At 39.7% G+C, this 18,018-nt stretch overlaps 1 protein-coding gene across 1 annotated transcript in view; it reads left to right on the plus strand.

Annotated features, from left to right (window-relative positions):
* LOC129658456 (contactin-associated protein-like 2) overlaps window positions 1-18,018 on the plus strand; it is an 836,688-nt gene that overhangs the window by 696,555 nt on the left and 122,115 nt on the right. The window lies entirely within an intron of this gene.

Genomic DNA, 18,018 nt, shown 5'->3' on the forward strand with positions numbered 1-18,018 from the left:
TTTTGGATTTCCTTCCCATTCAGGTCATCACGGAGCATTGTGTAGAGTCCCCTCTGCTATACAGTAGGTTCTCATTGGTTACCTGTTTTATACTCTGTTTCCCTGGTGGCTCAGAGAGTAAAAAGTCTGCCTGCAATGCAGGAGATCCAGATTCCATCCCTGGGTCAGGAAGATGCCCTGGAGAAAGGAATGGCAATCCACTCCACTATTCTTGCCTGAGAAATCCCATAGAATGAGAAGACTGGCCAGCTACAGTCCATGGGGTCACAAAGAGTCAGACAGGACTGTTAATTTTATATATAGTATCAATAGTGTATATATGTTAATCCTAATCTCCTGGGATTGATGCAATAGCTTTAATGAAGGCAGAAATCCTGACTTTCTCCTCTATCTGCACTGTCCAGTATATCAGTGCTAGCCACACGTGTCTATAGAAAGCTTGAGAGATTCAGACTTCCTATGGGGAAAAATGCAGGGCATCTCATTAATAACTTTTTCATATGTGTTACATGTTAAAAGGGTATTTTGGATATATTGTGTCAAATTAAATACATTATTAAAATTAAGGCCCCAGTTTCTTTATCATTTTGCTAAATGTAGCTACTGGAAAATCGAAACTTACAGATGTGACTTGTCTTTGTGTTTCTATGGGATGGTACTGCTTTAGTGATGGATCTCAGCCCTTGCTGTCTATCACGACCCACAGACCTCACAGTAGACCTCGGGCTTTAGACCTCTCAGGGTTCCGGCTGAGAGTTTGCATTTCCAGCCAATGACCTGGGTGATTGCCGCACATGTGGTCCACAAGCTACTCCTGTAAATGGCTCAGCTGTCTGCATTACAGGTTATAGGTCTGCTTCCTTCAGCTGGAAGGCCTTGGGTAAGCTATCTCTTTGAATTTGGTCTGATTCCAGGAATCGTTTATGTGGGAGAGCTTTATGAGCAAAACCATTTCTGGTAAGCTGTTTCCAGAAGGGTGCTTTCAGTGGCAGCCCAGGCTGAGAAATGCCTAACTCCAGGGAGATCATTTAAGTAAATAAAAATGGCGCCTTCTGCAGGCTCCACATCATTGTGCCCCTGTTGGCCAGACTCAGAAAGGGTACCTGTTTTGGTCTCAACAGCCTTCCCAGGTGACTCATTGGTAAAGAATCTGCCTGCCAATGCAGCAAACAGGGGTTCAGTCCCTGGGTTGGGAGGATGCCTGGAGAAGGAAATGGAAACCCATTCCAGTACACTTGCCTGGAGGGCTACCATCCATGGGGTTACAAAGAATCAGGCCCTGGTTAGTGACTAAACAACAACAACTGGTCTAATCTGCCAAAGTACAGGCTGGTGAGATACAAACGTGGTCACCTGTGGCTTCCCCTTGGTGTGAACCCGGGCTGAAGTCTAATTTGGAAGGGAATAGATAGTATTATGACCAACCTAGATAGCATATTCAAAAGCAGAGACATTACTTTGCCAACAAAGGTCCATCTAGTCAAGGCTATGGTTTTTCCTGTGGTCATGTATGGATGTGAGAGTTGGACTGTGAAGAAGGCTGAGCACCAAAGAATTGATGCTTTTGAACTGTGGTGTTGGAGAAGACTCTTGAGAGTCCCTTGGACTGCAAGGGGATCCAACCAGTCCATCCTAAAGGAGATCAGCCCTGGGTGTTCTTTGGAAGGACTGATGTTGAAGCTGAAACTCCAATACTTTGGCCACCTGATGTGAAGAGCTGACTCATTGGAGAAGACCCTGATGCTGGGAAAGATTGAGGGCAGGAGGAGAAGGGGATGACAGAGGTTGAGGTGATTGGATGGCATCATCGACTCGATGGACATGGATTTGGGTGGACTCCAGGAGTTGGTGATGGACAGGGAGGCCTGGCGTGCTGCAATTCATGTGGTCGCAAAAAGTCAGACACAACTGAGTGAACTGAACTGAAATAGTATTAGACAGGTACAGTGACAAACACATGCCTCCCTATGCATTTTTTTCCCCAATGACATGTGTGTGTGCTAAGTTGCTTTGCTCCTGTCTCACTCTGTGCCACTCTATGGACAGTAGCCCACCAGGCTCCTTAGTCCAAGGGATTCTCCAGGCAAGAATATTGGAGTGGGTTACCATGCCCTCCTCCAGGGGATCTTTCCAACCCAGGGATCAAACCGGCATCTCTTATATCTACCTGCCTCAGCAGGTGGGTTCTTTACCACTAGCACAACCTGGGAAGCCCCTTTACAATGACCCTTATTTCCAATTAATAAAACATCTTTGGTTTAGGCATCTCCTTATCTTAATTTAGCACATCCACAGTCATGGATATTTACCATTGTTTTCCTGAGTAAACTCTTAAGTGGCCCTTATTTCAAGGCTGTTAATAACAGCGGGACCAGTCTTTCCAGAGTCTGAGAAAAATAATGATTCCTTGTGTAGCCCAGAAAAGTCGATTATACTGCTACTCAGAATCATGCAAATGCAGGCTTGTATTTATAGATCTGGTAGAAGCCTTCTACTTTAACAGAAATTCTCTTTTGGCACCTCAGGGCCCATAGATGACAGGGGCAGACACCACAAGAGGGTGTTTGTACACATTCTGCTGGTATGCTCTGTGAACCACGTGACTATATTTTAAAATCAGATCATTTGTTTAGTCACTAAGGTATTTACTGGGATGGCAGCTTCATTCTGGATTCTCTCCATCAAGATTTGTGGTTCTTTTCATTCATGGCTCTTTTTTTTCTCTTAAGATGTCCCTAGCAAAGACTGAAAGACTGAAATAGAACTGCTTCGTATGCTTGGTCTTTTTTTTTTTTTTTTTCCCTTCCCAGAAATCAGCTTCCTTTGGAGTTGTAGAAGACCTTGTATCTCTGCCAGCTCATTACATTTTGAGTAATATTATCAAATGTAGAACTTAAGTTTTAAAAATAGAACTTTAAGTCGTTTCATGAAAGAACAGCTTGTCTAGATCATGATAACACCTTGTTAAATTGAATAGATCCTTGTCTTAACTACTAAGTAAGTTAATGTTCCTTTAAAATATCATTCATTTGAGAAACAGCAGGAGTAAGAGGGGAATTTTTTTCTCTCTGCATTTAACTCCAGCTTCATGGAGATTTTTGATTTCATTAAATAAATTCAAGCAACCTCTAAAACTGTCTCAGGTTCTGTAGCCATAATGTCCAAATGTCTTTATAAGGCATGTGGTCATGCATATCCTGGTCCAGACATAAAGTTCCAGCATCATCTGTCTCCCAAGTCACCCTCTGGCCCAGGCACCCTGGTTACTAGCCACAGTGCACACACTGTTCCCAGTGCTTCCTGGCCTCTTCACAGCTCTATCTATTCAACTTCATTCTCTCCGCATTCTCGAGGCTCATAACACTCTCCATCTAACAAACTGCCACTCATCCTCTCTGAAACCCACCACCACCCCTCCCCGAAATGTTACCTCTTCTGTGAAACTTCCCAAACTCCCCTGGACACTGTTATCTCATCTAACTCTACTTGAGCACTGAATTCTAAATCAGGTTATTTACATATATTTATTCCTCACAAAGGGCTTCCCTGATAACTCAGTTGGTAAAGAATCCACCTGCAATGCAGACTCCATTTCAATTCCTGTGTCGGGAAGACCTGCTGGAGAAGGGATAGGCTACCCAGTCCAGTATTCTTGGGCTTCCCTTGTGGCTCAGCTGGTAAAGAATCTGCCTGCAATTCGGGAGACCTGGGTTCGATCCCTGGGTTGGGCAGATCCCCTGGAGAAGAGAAAGGCTACCCAGTCCAGTATTCTGGCCTGGAGAATTCCATGGACTGTATAATCTATGAGGTCACAAAAAGTCCGACAAGGCTGAGCAACTTTCACTTTCGCATTCCTTAGAAGGGAGCGCTAGAGGGGAGAAATTCAATTCAATTCATATTTGTCTTCAAGGAGTAGAGATAATAGATATTTGAAGACAATTACTGAATTTCCATCTTCTGACTTTTCTGTTGCCACAGGCTCCCAGTTTCTTCAAGCTGTGTCATCTACATCCTTTCATCACCTGAGTAACTTATCTTTTAACAGGCTTCCCTTTGCTGATGTCTTTTAAATAAAGCTATCCGGGATTGGAAGGCCACATGATTTGTCGGGCTTCCAGGGAGGCCTCTAGGACACTCACCTTTCCATCTGATCTTCCTCCTTACATGCTGCTTGGATGCTGGCTTACCTTGAACTAGGGAAGGGCATAGTCTACAGTTTCACCTTCTACTAGGTCTGTCTTTGGAGTCCCGTGTTCTGCTTCCTGGCCTAGCCTACAGAAATGCTGACATGGCTACTTGTGTAGTTCAGTAACATCTGTGAACTACATGACTAGTTTTTAAAATCAGAGAATGTCTTTGATTACTCATGTATTTACCGGTCCAGTAGGGCTTCCCTGGTCTTGTGACTCAGATGGTAAAGAATCACCTGCAGTGTAGGAGACCTGGGTTTGATCCCTGGGTCAGGAAACTCCTCTGGAGAGGGAATGGCAATCCACTGCAGTATTCTTGCCTGGAGAATTCCATGGACAGAGGAGCCTGGTGGGCCACAGTCCTTGAGTCACAAAAAGTCGGAAACGACTGAGTAACTAACACTCTCATTTTTCAATTTCACTTTAGATCCCTTCCATCCAGGATTTGTAGGTTCTTTTAAAGGCAAGACTGGATCCCATCTGACTCTCACCATCCTACCTAATGTTTGTGGTTTAGGTTCGATGCCTCTGGTTTTTGTTTGTATTATTTTAACTGATGTTACCATGCCATTCTTACTGTTTGAACATCAACAACTATGGTAGAATGCTTTTATTTTGAAGCTACAAGCTATATGTATTCAGAAGCAACATTTTTTAAACACAACTCTTAACCCACGTACACATTTCTAAGCCCAATTAAGATGAATAAAATGTTTATAAATTGAATTATATAACTTTATCCCTGACATGGCATAAATTTACTTAAGAGAAACAACCATTGTCTCAGCTATGTTCCAGAGGCCATAGCATGCAAAAACAAACAAATGAAAAACAAATTTGATGCCACTGTTGGAATTTACATTGGAGAAAAATGGTCCTAATATGGACACAATTTTTCTCTGGATCTTCATTAGATTGAAGCACTGTTTTCTATGGTAACGGCATAACATTTCACTAAATTATAAGTGTGTTTGGGAGTTCATAAGCTCTTCTAGTGTTTTGAGAATGGATTTGCAAAATCAATGACCATGTTGGGTTTTGGTTTTTGTTTTGTTTTGCATTGATACGCTTTTACAATATATATGACTTTGGTTTATAAGAAAATATTCTTTTTAATGCTGAGTTCAATTGACAAAAAAAAAAAATAGACATGAATGAAGCAGAGATGCTGTGAATAACAACAGAATGTGCAATGCAATTTAGCTTTGTGCTTCCCGGGAAGAACCCACTTCTCCTATAATAAATAGAGTGGTCAGTAGTGACCAGGATGCTGTTAGAAATGGGAACTAAGTTACGCTCACCGGTGTTTAACTGACAGTGCCACAGTGCCTTCAGGGATGAAGTGCAAGTGCTGTGTTACAAGTCATCTCGTGATTCTTTGTGGTTCGATGATTAATCTTCATAAAACAAAAATGACAGGCAGCTTTCTGCTGTTCCTTTGAGGGAAATGTGGTTTGCTTGCGGTATGTTTTGTGAATTCACTAACTATGGCTCTGTACACACAACTTGTAATCAGGTTCATGCATGAGTAGCTGAAACATAAATAGGAACACTTAAGACTGTCTCAAAATCAGATTTCATTCTCCATTTATGCAGTCATAGCAGGAGAGTGTAAGGATGTATAATAATAAGACATGGTGAATGTTTGAGCAATTCAGAAAAGAAATAAAAGCTAGTGGGAACAAAAAAGAGAAGAGCCATAATGTTACTGAGCTAAGGATAAGACTGAATAAGGTTAATTTTTTTAAAAAATAAATCATGGAACAGAGTATCAAAATGAGAACGTAAATTTTCTAGCTTAATCCTATTCAGTTATTTCCCTCTGATTTTTGGTTTGGAGTGGTCATAATTCACATTTCTAAGTATAATTAATATACATTTATCTTAAAATTTTCCATGTGCATGTTATAAACATCTTTGTGAGAATGTTGTCAACAAGCCTCTATTTTACTTATAATCCATAACTGCCAGATTAATCTTATAAAGATATCTCTAACTATGCCACTTCTTCACTTCATGAAATTCTTCCAAATATAGTTCAAACTTCTTAACTTAAAATTCAGAGTCCATCATGAGTCGGCATCAATCAGTACCTCTTGCCACATCTCCTGCATGCAAAATGCTCTTACCGAAGGACACGTAGTCCATTTGTTCATTCAGCAAACACGCATTGCGCATTGAAGCTCTGGGGATTCAAAGATAAAATATGCAGTTCATGTATATTTATTTATGTGTTCAAGGAGCTCAGGAAGGGACAGAAATCGTGCAAACAAAATAACCTGCTAAACTTCCATCCCTTTATTCTTAACAATCCCTTCATTTCAAGTAGCCTTACTATCCAAATGCATTAATGAAAACTTTCCTATTGGTTTTTCGTGGAACTTCTCCCTAATCCCCTGAAGAGAACATAAGCCATCCATTCCAAAGATCATTGTCAGTTATTTATTTTAGCACTAGGCAATATGTACTTAATTTACATACATATGCACTCCAAAAATCAGTATCTCTGAAGTCAGAGATAATGTTCCAAATTGTTCCTTTCCCCAACAATCACAAGGAATTTGTAACTGCAGAAAAACTGCATATCTGTTGAGTAAGTAAAACATTCATGTTTACTTGGAGGTAGAATCATTCTTATTTCCTCCTTACAAGTGTAGGAAAGAAAAGTTAGGATTTCTCTCAACCATGATGTCAGTAGGTATAAAATCAGATGATTCAATGATTGACATGAAAAACAACATGCTTTCAAAAAATTCACACCACATTTTATACAATTTCATATTGATGAAATTTTTATTTTTATAAAGGAAAATGAAGCATTCCTATTGAAAATAATAATAAATAAAAGCATGATGATTTTCTCCACAATATACAATACACTTTTGTTTGTCATATCATCTAATCTCTTATAATTAATTATTTTGAAGTACTTCAGTCTGTCTTTTTGTAAAATATTTAGAAATAAAACTTGCACAATTAGTATAAAATGACTCTAAAATTGCAAATAAGTGAAATTTATACTTTTGCATCTATAGGATTTTATAACCTTGCACTTCCAGAATGGAGCTTACATTTTTTACTGTAAAATTTAATACATACAAATTAGCTTCTATCTTGAATATAGATAATTATACATAGCTTGCTAGACACATCCAAAAATACATACTTGAAATAAGAATTATAATGAAGATGTTTAAATAACTGACTCCAAATTTAATCACTCTGAAACTTATCTTTATAATATTATGCCAAATATGTTAGTAATACTTATTTAAATTTCAATATGTTGTTATAATCTACATAAATTTATTAGTGATAGATACACTAGAATTTTAGAGAATGCATTAAAAAGTTCTGCACAGGATGACTGCTAAAGAATATCAGTCAGTTAAAAACTATATTTTCAAAGGAAAAAGTAAAAGATCATGATTTAATTTTTCAAACAGACTGAAGTTAGTCTATCATTCATTCCTAAAACATTGACTCAACCAAGGAAGAGAAATCTTGCTGAAAAAAATATCTTTCTCATAGTAAACTTTCAGTAACTATTTTATGAAAGTAGGCAACAGAGCCTCACAGTTCCATGGGCAGTGTTCTTTATGCCAATCAGATGGAATAATCATATAAAACAAAATTTTCATCCAGCACCTAACTTCCCTAAGGCAGAGACTTAATCTACATTTTTAATTCCTCATTGTCATGATCTAATAGATCATTGACTCAATGGACATGATGAATTTGAGCAAACTCCAGGAGATAGTGAAGGACAGGGAAACCTGACGTGCTGCAGTCCATTGGGCTGCAAAGAGTCAGACAAAACTTAGTGACTTAACAACAACAACAAAATTATAGTTTTATGAAGTGCCTGTAGTTTTTCCAGTAGTCATGTATGTGTGTAAGAACATACATGAACCATAAAGAAAGCTGAGTGCCAGTAGTCATGTATGTGTGTAAGAACATACATGAACCATAAAGAAAGCTGAGTGCCAGACAATTGATGCTTTTGAATTGTGGTGCTGAGAAGACTCTTGAGAGTCCCTTGAACAGCAAGGAGATCAAACCAGTCAATCCTAAAGTAAATCAGCCCTGAATATTCATTGGAAGGATTGATGCTAAAGCTGGAAACTCCATCACTCTGGCCACCTGGTGTGAAGAGCTGACTCCCTGGAAAAGACCCTGATGCTGGGAAAGATTGAGGGCAGGAGGAAAAGGGGACGACAGAGGATGAGATGGTTGGATGGCATCACCAACATAATGGACATGAGTGTGAGCAAACTCTGAGAGATAGTGAAGGACAGGGAAGCCTGGCATGCTGCCGTTCACAGGGTCACAAAGATTCAGACATGACTTAGCGACTGAGCAACAATAATATAGTACCTAAAACAATAATATACTACCTATGATTTAAATCATAGTTGGGCTCTAGTGTTGCTATGTAGACGTGTCCCAAGAAGATCCACCCTGCTACCGCACATCAGGAATTTATAATCCTGGTCAGCTTGTTACAGAGTAGTTCCATCACAAGGATTCCTCCTGCCCAGTGTCACTTGCGTTAATAGACCAAGATGGGACCCAGTTGGATTCAGAAGCAAAGGAAAGCTCATGAAAGACTGGAGAGGTGCAAGCAAAGCTCTAACCTCCAGGTCACACTGGTGGTAAAGAACCTGCCTACCACTGCAGGAGACATAAGAAACACGGGTTCCATCCCTGGGGTGGGACGATCCCCTGGAGGAGGTCATGGTAACCCACTCCACTATTCTTGCCTGCAGAAGCCCATGGGCAGAGGAGCCTGGTGGGCTACAGTCCGTGGGGTCACACAGAGTTGGACACAATGATAGCAACTTAGCACACGTAGCACTAACGCACCTGCTCTCAGCCTCTCAGCCCACCCCCCGACCCCATGCTGTGGGAAAGGCTCCTTTTAGGAATCTCATGGATTTCTCCGGTGGCTGGAGCAACTGTGCGGCTCACAGCCCCAGATGGCAGTGGCCAGCGCAGCGTCTCTGCACACGGCCCACCACAGCCATCTTGGACTGAGCCGTCTTGCAGCAGTTGGTCCTTCTGCACACGGCCTGCCTGGCTGAGGTGATGGCGCCGCCATTTTGTGTCTGTCCGGAACTCTCCGTCTGAAGCGCCAGGTGCGAGGTCTCTGCTCGAGGCTCCCTAGGAGAGGGTGAAACTAGATAAGCACAAAGGAAAAGGGGAAAGAAAAAAAAAGGCTTTATTTTATTATCCAGATTCTGTTTTTATTTCCTGGGAATTATTAGTAAGCTTTGCCGGTGCTAGTGACACGCTGTCTGAGGTCTCCCCACCTCACCAGACCAACCTTGGACTTAGCCAGTTTAAACACTAAGTGCTCTAAGAATGAAATCATTGATGACACCATGCTTAGAACGAAGGTGTTATTACTAAGCTTCATTGTTCAGAGTGAAAATTGTTACTGTTTACATAGTATTCAAAAGAGCTGCTGCTGCTGCTGCTGCTAAGTCGCTTCAGTCGTGTCCGACTCTGTCCGACTCTGTGCGACCCCATAGACGGCAGCCCACCAGGCTCCCCCGTCCCTCGGATTCTCCAGGCAAGGACACTGGAGTGGGTTGCCATTTCCTTCTCCAATGCGTGAAAGTGAAAAGTCAAAGTGAAGTCGCGTCCGACTCTTAGCGACCCCATGGACTGCAGCCTACCAGGCTCCTCCGTCCATGGGATTTTCCAGGCAAGAGTACTGGAGGGGGCTGCCAGTGCCTTCTCCGATTCAAAGAGGTCTCTCCTCATACATGAAGCACTGTCAGACTTAAAGGATAGGATTTTTTCCTTAAAAACTGTGTAGCAGAATGAACTAACGCAACTCCAAAGGAAAGGGAAGTGGTTAGTCCCTTTTTTTTTAAATTGATGTAAATAGTGGTGATTGTTTTCTAAATGAGCAGAGCTTGATTGTAAACTATGTCCCCTGTAACCCTATGTTTTCATTTGAGCCAAGATGTTGCCAAAGTTGAGAAACCTCTGTTTTTAAACAAGCAAAATCAATAGTGAGAAGGTCTAGTGTCCAATTCCTGTTTGCTCGAGTTCCTTTTGAGAACTTATTGGGAAAAAAATAAATAAGTGGATTGTACACAGGAAAACAATAGCAGAAGCCCTTTTCTGCCTTTGCTCAATTCAGAGACGAAAACAGAGGTCAGAGAGCCTCCAGCAAATCTGCTTCATATTCAGTCATCTCTTCCCCAGTGACCACAATAGCTGGTGAAAGTCGTGCTCAGTAAAATGCAAACGGGTCAACTCAAATGCCAACGTTTTCATTTTGTTTTGATGACTTTCTCAGAGAATAACAATGTTCAGCTTAGATCCCCCCCATACCCCTGTAGTGCCCTTTGGGAATGAACATTTTCTCTTTTAAAAGCCACACAAAGCTTAACTCAAGCGGCTTTATTGTTCTCTCTCTCAGGAAACTACCAAAAAAGGACTAATGTATTACTTAATGAAGCTATTCATTGCTTAATAAAAATAAATTAGTAACAATACCTGTTATACTCACATTAACCTTATTTTCACACTTTAACGTAGAAGTTGCTCTAATGTATTATATGTGTACGATCCATTGCTTTAAAAAAAAAAAAAACAGGTTGCTGGAAAATATAAATGTGAAAAAAGAACAAACATTGTAAAATATATTTTTCTTTTAACAATGCTGTGTTAGTTTCAGATGTGTCACAAAGTGATTCAGTTATATATGTACTTACTGTTTTCCGATTCTTTTCCCATTTAGGTCATTACAGAATTTTGAGTAGAGTTCCTGAATTTTGAGTAGGCTCTTGTTGATTATCTGTTTTAAATAGAGTGATTGTGTCTTGTTCATTGTTATTTTAGAAATTTGAGTTAATAGTCAGTGTTAAGCCCAGCTACCAAACCCCCAAGCTTTGGGATGTACAAAGTTGCAATACTGATAGTAAGCACAGCTTTGAAAAGTGGAAAAAAATCATTGACTTGAAATCCATACCACTGGGTCTTATTTCCAGTTATGAAATTTACTGGTTGATATCGACAGGCCTCTTCACGTTCTGAGTCTTTATTTGCTTACTTTTTCCTTTTCAGAGTGGAGAAGTAGCTCGGTTACCCACAGAATGACTAGTTATTTGTTTTATAATGTTCACATGTAGCTTTCTCCAAAGTTCATAATATAGAAACACTGATATTATGAACTTCTGGTGTAACATTTTTCTTAATAAATCAAAGCATGTGATATAGGAGTTCCCAGCATCACTATCATCACCCTTGGAAATGGTGAATTCACTAAATTTACATAATCTATTTGTCAAAAACTTATTTTAAAGATTATTCTTTAAAGGCAATAGATGTATTAATTATCTATGTTCTATGAGGTCAGGAACTTTGATTTTGGAGTAGCCCTTGTGTCCCAGACATTACCAGTCACATAATATTGAGTAAGTGAATGAAAGAATTCACTGATTATATCCTTCTTCACGATGTTCATGGGATGGTTTAGCTCATAACTATACTCCGCATGAATAAGTTCTTTATGAATATATTCATTAAAAGACTGAACCTGTGACCTAAGCTTCTGATAAACTGAACAGTCCTTAAAATACTACCAATATATTCACATTTATTGAACCTATTTAGGAGAAATATATTCATGAATATATTCATGAGAAGAATATATTCATATTCATGGAATATATTCTAGAAGAATATTCCTAAACTCAATTCTCTGATGAATTTAGTGAATTAGTTGTTTGTGAATTGATTCTTTGGATAATTATTTTTGATCTATAACTTTTAGAGAATTGGTTTTCGGTGAATTGACCCAGAGCCGCTTCTCTTGACTCTGATGGGTATGATCATGGGTAGATAGGCTACTAGCTATTGCAGCTCACCACCCTGGAGGTGCAGATATCCTTCTGTGAAATCTCTGCTCACGGAGGAAAAGCACCTTTCTTCCAAAAGCAGAGAAGTTAGAAGCCAAAGTCAACTTCAGAGAAAGAACTACTTAATCATATCATCCTGGCTCACTGTTACACCTTCTTCTCCCTGAAATCTATCTTCTTGTCCTTCCTTGTTTTTCAGAGACTGTACCTTGGTCTTGGGGATTTGTTAGCAGGTATGAATATTTAGTACAGTTACTAAAGACTGGCTTTAGCTATTAGAGTGTGCTCTGTATTTACAGTATGTAATATGAATACTTTACTAGCGTGTGAGATGAGTGCAATTGTGCAGTAGTTTGAGCATTCTTTGGCATTGTCTTTCTTTGGGATTGGAATGAAAACCGACCTTTTCCAGTCCTGTAGGCACTGCTGAATTTTCCAAATTTGCTGGCATATTGAGTGCAGCACTTTCACAGCATCATCTTTCAGGATTTGAAATAGTTCAACTGGAATTCCATCACCTTCACTAGCTTTGTTCATAGTGATGCTTTCTAAGGCCCACTTGACTTCACATTCCAGGATGTCTGGTAAATTCTTCAAGCCAGGCTTCAGCAATACGTGAACCATGAACTTCCAGATGTTCAAGCTGGTTTTAGAAAAGGCAGAGGAACCAGAGATCAAATGCCAACATCCGCTGGATTGTGGAAAAAGCAAGAGAGTTCCAGAAAAACATCTATTTCTGCTTGATTGACTATGCCAAAGCCTTTGACTGTGTGGATCACAATAAACTGTGGAAAATTCTGAAAGAGATGGGAATACCAGACCACCTGATCTGCCTCTGGAGAAATTTGTATGCAGGTCAGGAAGCAACAGTTAGAACTGGACATGAAACAACAGACTGGTTCCAAATAGGAAAAGGAGTACGTCAAGGCTGTATATTGTCACCCTGCTTATTTAACTTATATGCAGAGTACATCATGAGAAACGCTGGACTGGAAGAAGCACAAGCTAGAATCAAGATTGCCGGGAGAAATATCATTAGCCTCAGATATGCAGATGACACCACCCTGATGGCAGAAAGTGAAGAGAAACTAAGAAGCCTCTTGATGAAAGTGAAAGTGGAGAGTGAGAAAGTTGGCTTAAAGCTCAACATTCAGAAAACGAAGATCATGGCATCTGGTCCCATCACTTCATGGGAAATAGATGGGGAAACAGTGGAAACAGTGTCAGACTTTATTTTTGGGGGCTCCAAAATCACTGCAGATGGTGACTGCAGCCATGAAATTAAAAGATGCTTACTCCTTGGAAGGAAAGTTATGACCAACCTAGATAGCATATTCAAAAGCAGAGACATTACTTTGCCAACAAAGGTTCGTCTAGTCAAGGCTCTGGTTTTTCCTGTGGTCATGTATGGATGTGAGAGTTGGACTGTGAAGAAGGCTGAGCACCGAAGAACTGCTGCTTTTGAACTGTGGTGTTGGAAAAGACTCTTGAGAGTCCCTTATTCTGAAGGAGATCAGCCCTGGGATTTCTTTGGAAGGAATGATGCTGAAGCTGAAACTCCAGTACTTTGGCCACCTCATGCAAAGAGTTGACTCATTGGAAAAGACTCTGATGCTGGGAGGGATTGGGGGCAGGAGGAGAAGGGGATGACAGAGGATGAGATGGCTGGATGGCATCACTGACTCGATGGACGTGAGTCTGAGTGAACTCTGGGAGTTGGTGATGGACAGGGAGGCCTGGTGTGCTGCGATTCATGGGGTCCAAAGAGTCGGACATGACTGAGCGACTGAACTGAACTGAAATAAATATGCCCTGTGTATCCTGTATGTATAAACAGTATAATCTATATAAATTAATTATAAGCCACATGATATTTTTCCTCAAGTCATCCTTGCTTTTCCAAATTCATAACCACAAAGGCTGGGCCTTTTATTGAGAGTCACTGCTCTTGAGAGACATAGTTTCCGATGAAGTTATTCTCTCAGATACTTGAGAGCTGACAAAATATTGTGAACTTTCAAACTAAGTAAACTGTGACAGTGGTGATTTCATGAAAACTAAGCATCAGGATAACTTTTAAAATTTACTTATGTTTAATTGGAGAAGAATTGCTTTTCAATGTTGTGTTAGTTTCTGCCATACATCAACATGAATCAACCATGGTATGCCTATGTCCCTTCTCTCTTGAACCTCTATCCCACCCCTCTAGGTTGTCACAGAACACCAGGTTGAGCTCCCTGTGTCACATAGCAAGTTCCCACTGGCCATGTTACATATGGTAACATATATATTTCAGTGCTACTCTCTCAATTCACCCCACCCTCTCCTTCCCTGGGTGTGTCCACAAGTCTGTAGTGCTGCTATGCAAATAGGTTCATCAGTACCATCTTTCTAGATTACAAATATATGCATTAATACACAATATTTCTTTTTCTCTTTCTGACCTACTTCACTCTGTATAACAGGCTCTAAGTTTATCTACCTTGCTAAACCTGACTCAGATTCATTCCTTTTTTATGGCTAATGTTCCATTGTATATATGTACCACAACTTCTTTATCCATTCATCTGCCAGTGGATATCTAGGTTGCTTCCATGTCCTGGCTATTGTAAATAGTGCTGCAATGAACATTGGGATACACGTGTCATTTTGAATTGTGGTTTTTCTCAGGATATAGGCCCAGTAGTGGGATTGCTGGATTCTATGGTACTTTTGCTCCTAGTTTTTAAAGACATCGCCACACTGTTCTCCATAATGGCTATATCAATTTACATTCCCACCAGTGAAGCAGAGTATTTGAACCATCTGGTTTACCTTTCAGTCTAAGATACAGAGATAGTGAACTCAACAAAAATGGAAGCAAAGAAAGACTAAAAGTGAAATTTTAAAGGCATAAGTGTTAGGCACTATAAAATTTAGAGTGCAATGAAAAGTGAATATTTATTTATCAGAAGGTTTTTTTAATTCTCTTATGAATGAAAGCAGTTTGCATTTTCTGTATCTGTGAGAAATGAAAGGGTCACGGTTGAGAAGTTAATCAAATACAGGAAAGACCCTAAGTTGGGGAATAAAATTAGATATAATATGAAAAATGACATCACAGTTTAAAGTAAATGTCCGAAAATCCCTCTCAGAATTTTTAAGTCTTTACTTAGTGATGTCCCACAGTTCACTTCAGTTGCTCAGCAGTGTCTGACTCTGTGACCCCATGGACTGCTGCATGCCAGGACTCCCTGTCCATCACCAACTCCCAGTGATTACTCAAACTCATGTCCATTGAGTCAGTGATGCCGTCCAACCATTTCATCCTCTGTCATCTCCTTCTCCTCCCGCCCTCTATCTTTCCCAGCATCAGGGTCTTTTCAAATGAGTCAGCTCTTCACATCAGGTGGCCAGAGTATTGGAGTTTCAGCTTCAGCATCAGTCCTTCCAATGAATATTCAGAACTGATTTCCTTTGTGATGGACTGGTTGGATCTCCTTGCAGTCCAAGGGACTCTCAAGAGTCTTCTCCAACACCACAGTTCAAAAACATCAATTCTTCGGCACTCAGCTTTCTTTATAGTCCAACTCTCACATCCACACATGACCACTGGAAAAACCATAGCTTTGATGAGATGGACCTTTGTTGGCAAACTAATATGTCTGCTTTTTAATATGCTGTCTAGGTTAGTCATAACTTTTCTCCTAAGAAGCAAGTGTCTTTTAATTTCATGGCTGCAATCACCATCTGCAGTGATTTTGGAGCCTAAAACAAATAACATCTCTCACTGTTTCTATACTCCCCATTTATTTGTCATGAAGTGATGGAACCAGATGCCATGATCTTAGTTTTCTGAATGTTGAGTTTTAAGCAAACTTTTTCACTCTCCTCTTTCACTTTCATAAAGAGGCTCTTTAGTTCTTCTTTGATTTCTGCCATAAGGATGGTGTCATCTGCATATCTTAGGTTATTGATATTTCTCTCAGCAATCTTGATTCCAGCTTGTGCTTCATCCAGCCCAGCTTTTTTCATGATGTACTCTGCATATAAGTTAAGAAACAGGGTGACAATATACAACCTTCATGTACTCCTTTCCCAATTTGGAACCAGTCTTTTGTTCCATGTCCAGTTCTAATGGTTGCTTGTTTCCTGCATACAAATTTCTCAAGAGGCAGGTCAGGTGGTCTGGTATTCCCATCTCTTTCAAAATTTTGCAGTTTGTTGTGATCCACACAGTCAAAGGCTTTGGCATAGTCAATAAAGCAGAAGTAGATGTTTTTCTGAAACTCTCTTGCTCTTTTGATGATCCAGTGCATGTTGGCAATTTGATCTCTGGTTCCTCTGCCTTTTCTAAATCCGGCTTGAACATCTGAAAGTTCATGGTTCATGTACTGTTGAAGCCTGGCTTGGAGAATTTTGAGCATTACTTTGTTAGCTTGTGAGATGACTGCAATTGTGTGGTGGTTTGAGCATTCTTTGGCATTGCCTTTCTTTGGGATTGGAATGAAAACTGACCTTTTCCAGTCCTGTGGCCACTGCTGAGTTTTCCAAATTTGCTGGCATATAGAGTGCAACACTTTCACAGCATCATCTTTTAGGATTTTAAATAGCTCAATTGAAATTCCATCACCTCCACTAACTTTGTTCGTAGTGATGCTTCCTAAGGCCCACTTGACTTCACTATTTTTTCTGAGTGAAAGCAGTTTGCATTCTCTGTATCTGTGAGACATGAAAGTATTATGGTTGATAAGTTAATCAAAAACAGGAAAGACCATAAATTGAAGAATGAAATTAGATGTAATGTGAAAAATGTCATCACAGTTTACAGCCCTTGAAAGTAAATATCCTAAAGTCCCCCTCAGAATTTTTGTAAAGTCTTTACCTAGTGATAGTCCACAGTAATCTTTATTTTTCTATACACCACAATTCATGTTAAATGAATGACATTAATAGCTATCAGTTTTGCAAGTTACTATTGTTTTAATATTCTACAACTGTGTATACTTCATAAGTTTTTGATGGCTCATTATGCTTTTATCTCATGGCTCTTTAAAGATAATAGTGGCTTCCTATTATCTACAGTTTACTTATTTCAATTAGATTATACATCACATAGACTTTTATCTTGCTTTATTTTTATTAAAATATACTATGCACATATAAAATGCACATATCAAGAATGTACAGCTTAGTGGAGGTTATGAAAAACCAAACATACATCTGTAACCCTTACTCATATCAAGAGACAGATCATTACCAACACCGAATTGCTTCTAAAGTCAGTAGTTGATTTTGACTAGAAGTTGCCCATCTAACAGCCAATGCTGAACAATGATAAATAAATAACTACTAAAAAACACAATTGTGCCATATGGTATGAAAAAAGTCCATGTATACATGTTTGTAATGTTATCTATAGCTAGGATAAGAAAATGATAAATGTTAACCTATATCGAATTTTCATGCTATAAGACATCTGAAAGTAAAAGTGTTAGTCACTCAGTTATGTTTGACTCTTAGTGACCCCATGGACTATAGCCCATCAGGCTCCTCTGTCCATGGGATTCTTCTCCAGCAAGAATACTGGAGTGGGTTGCCATGCTCTTCTCCAGAGAATCTTCCCGATTTAGGGATCAAACCCAGGTTTCCTGCACTGCAGGCAGATTCTTTACTGCCTGAGCCAGGGAAGCTCTCTAAGGCATCTAATCTACCACAAAGTTCCTCTGATAACCCCTTTGTGGGATGCTGCACTGTGACATCTGCTTCCTAATCCTTTATTAGTATTTCAGAGAATTTCTTTAGTAAAGGGCAAATTCTCTTGCCAGAAACCTTACTTCTTTTTCAATTTGCCAGTGCTCCCTGGGATTCTGCCTCTTAAGTTAAATCACAGAAATGGCGAAGAATTCTCTTTCAGAATTTAAACAGTGAAACATAATAATTCTTTCTATAGTGGTGGATCCATCCTCCAA

The sequence above is a fragment of the Bubalus kerabau genome, chromosome 8 (assembly GCF_029407905.1).
Source record: "Bubalus kerabau isolate K-KA32 ecotype Philippines breed swamp buffalo chromosome 8, PCC_UOA_SB_1v2, whole genome shotgun sequence".
NCBI classification, from domain to species: domain Eukaryota; kingdom Metazoa; phylum Chordata; class Mammalia; order Artiodactyla; family Bovidae; genus Bubalus; species Bubalus kerabau.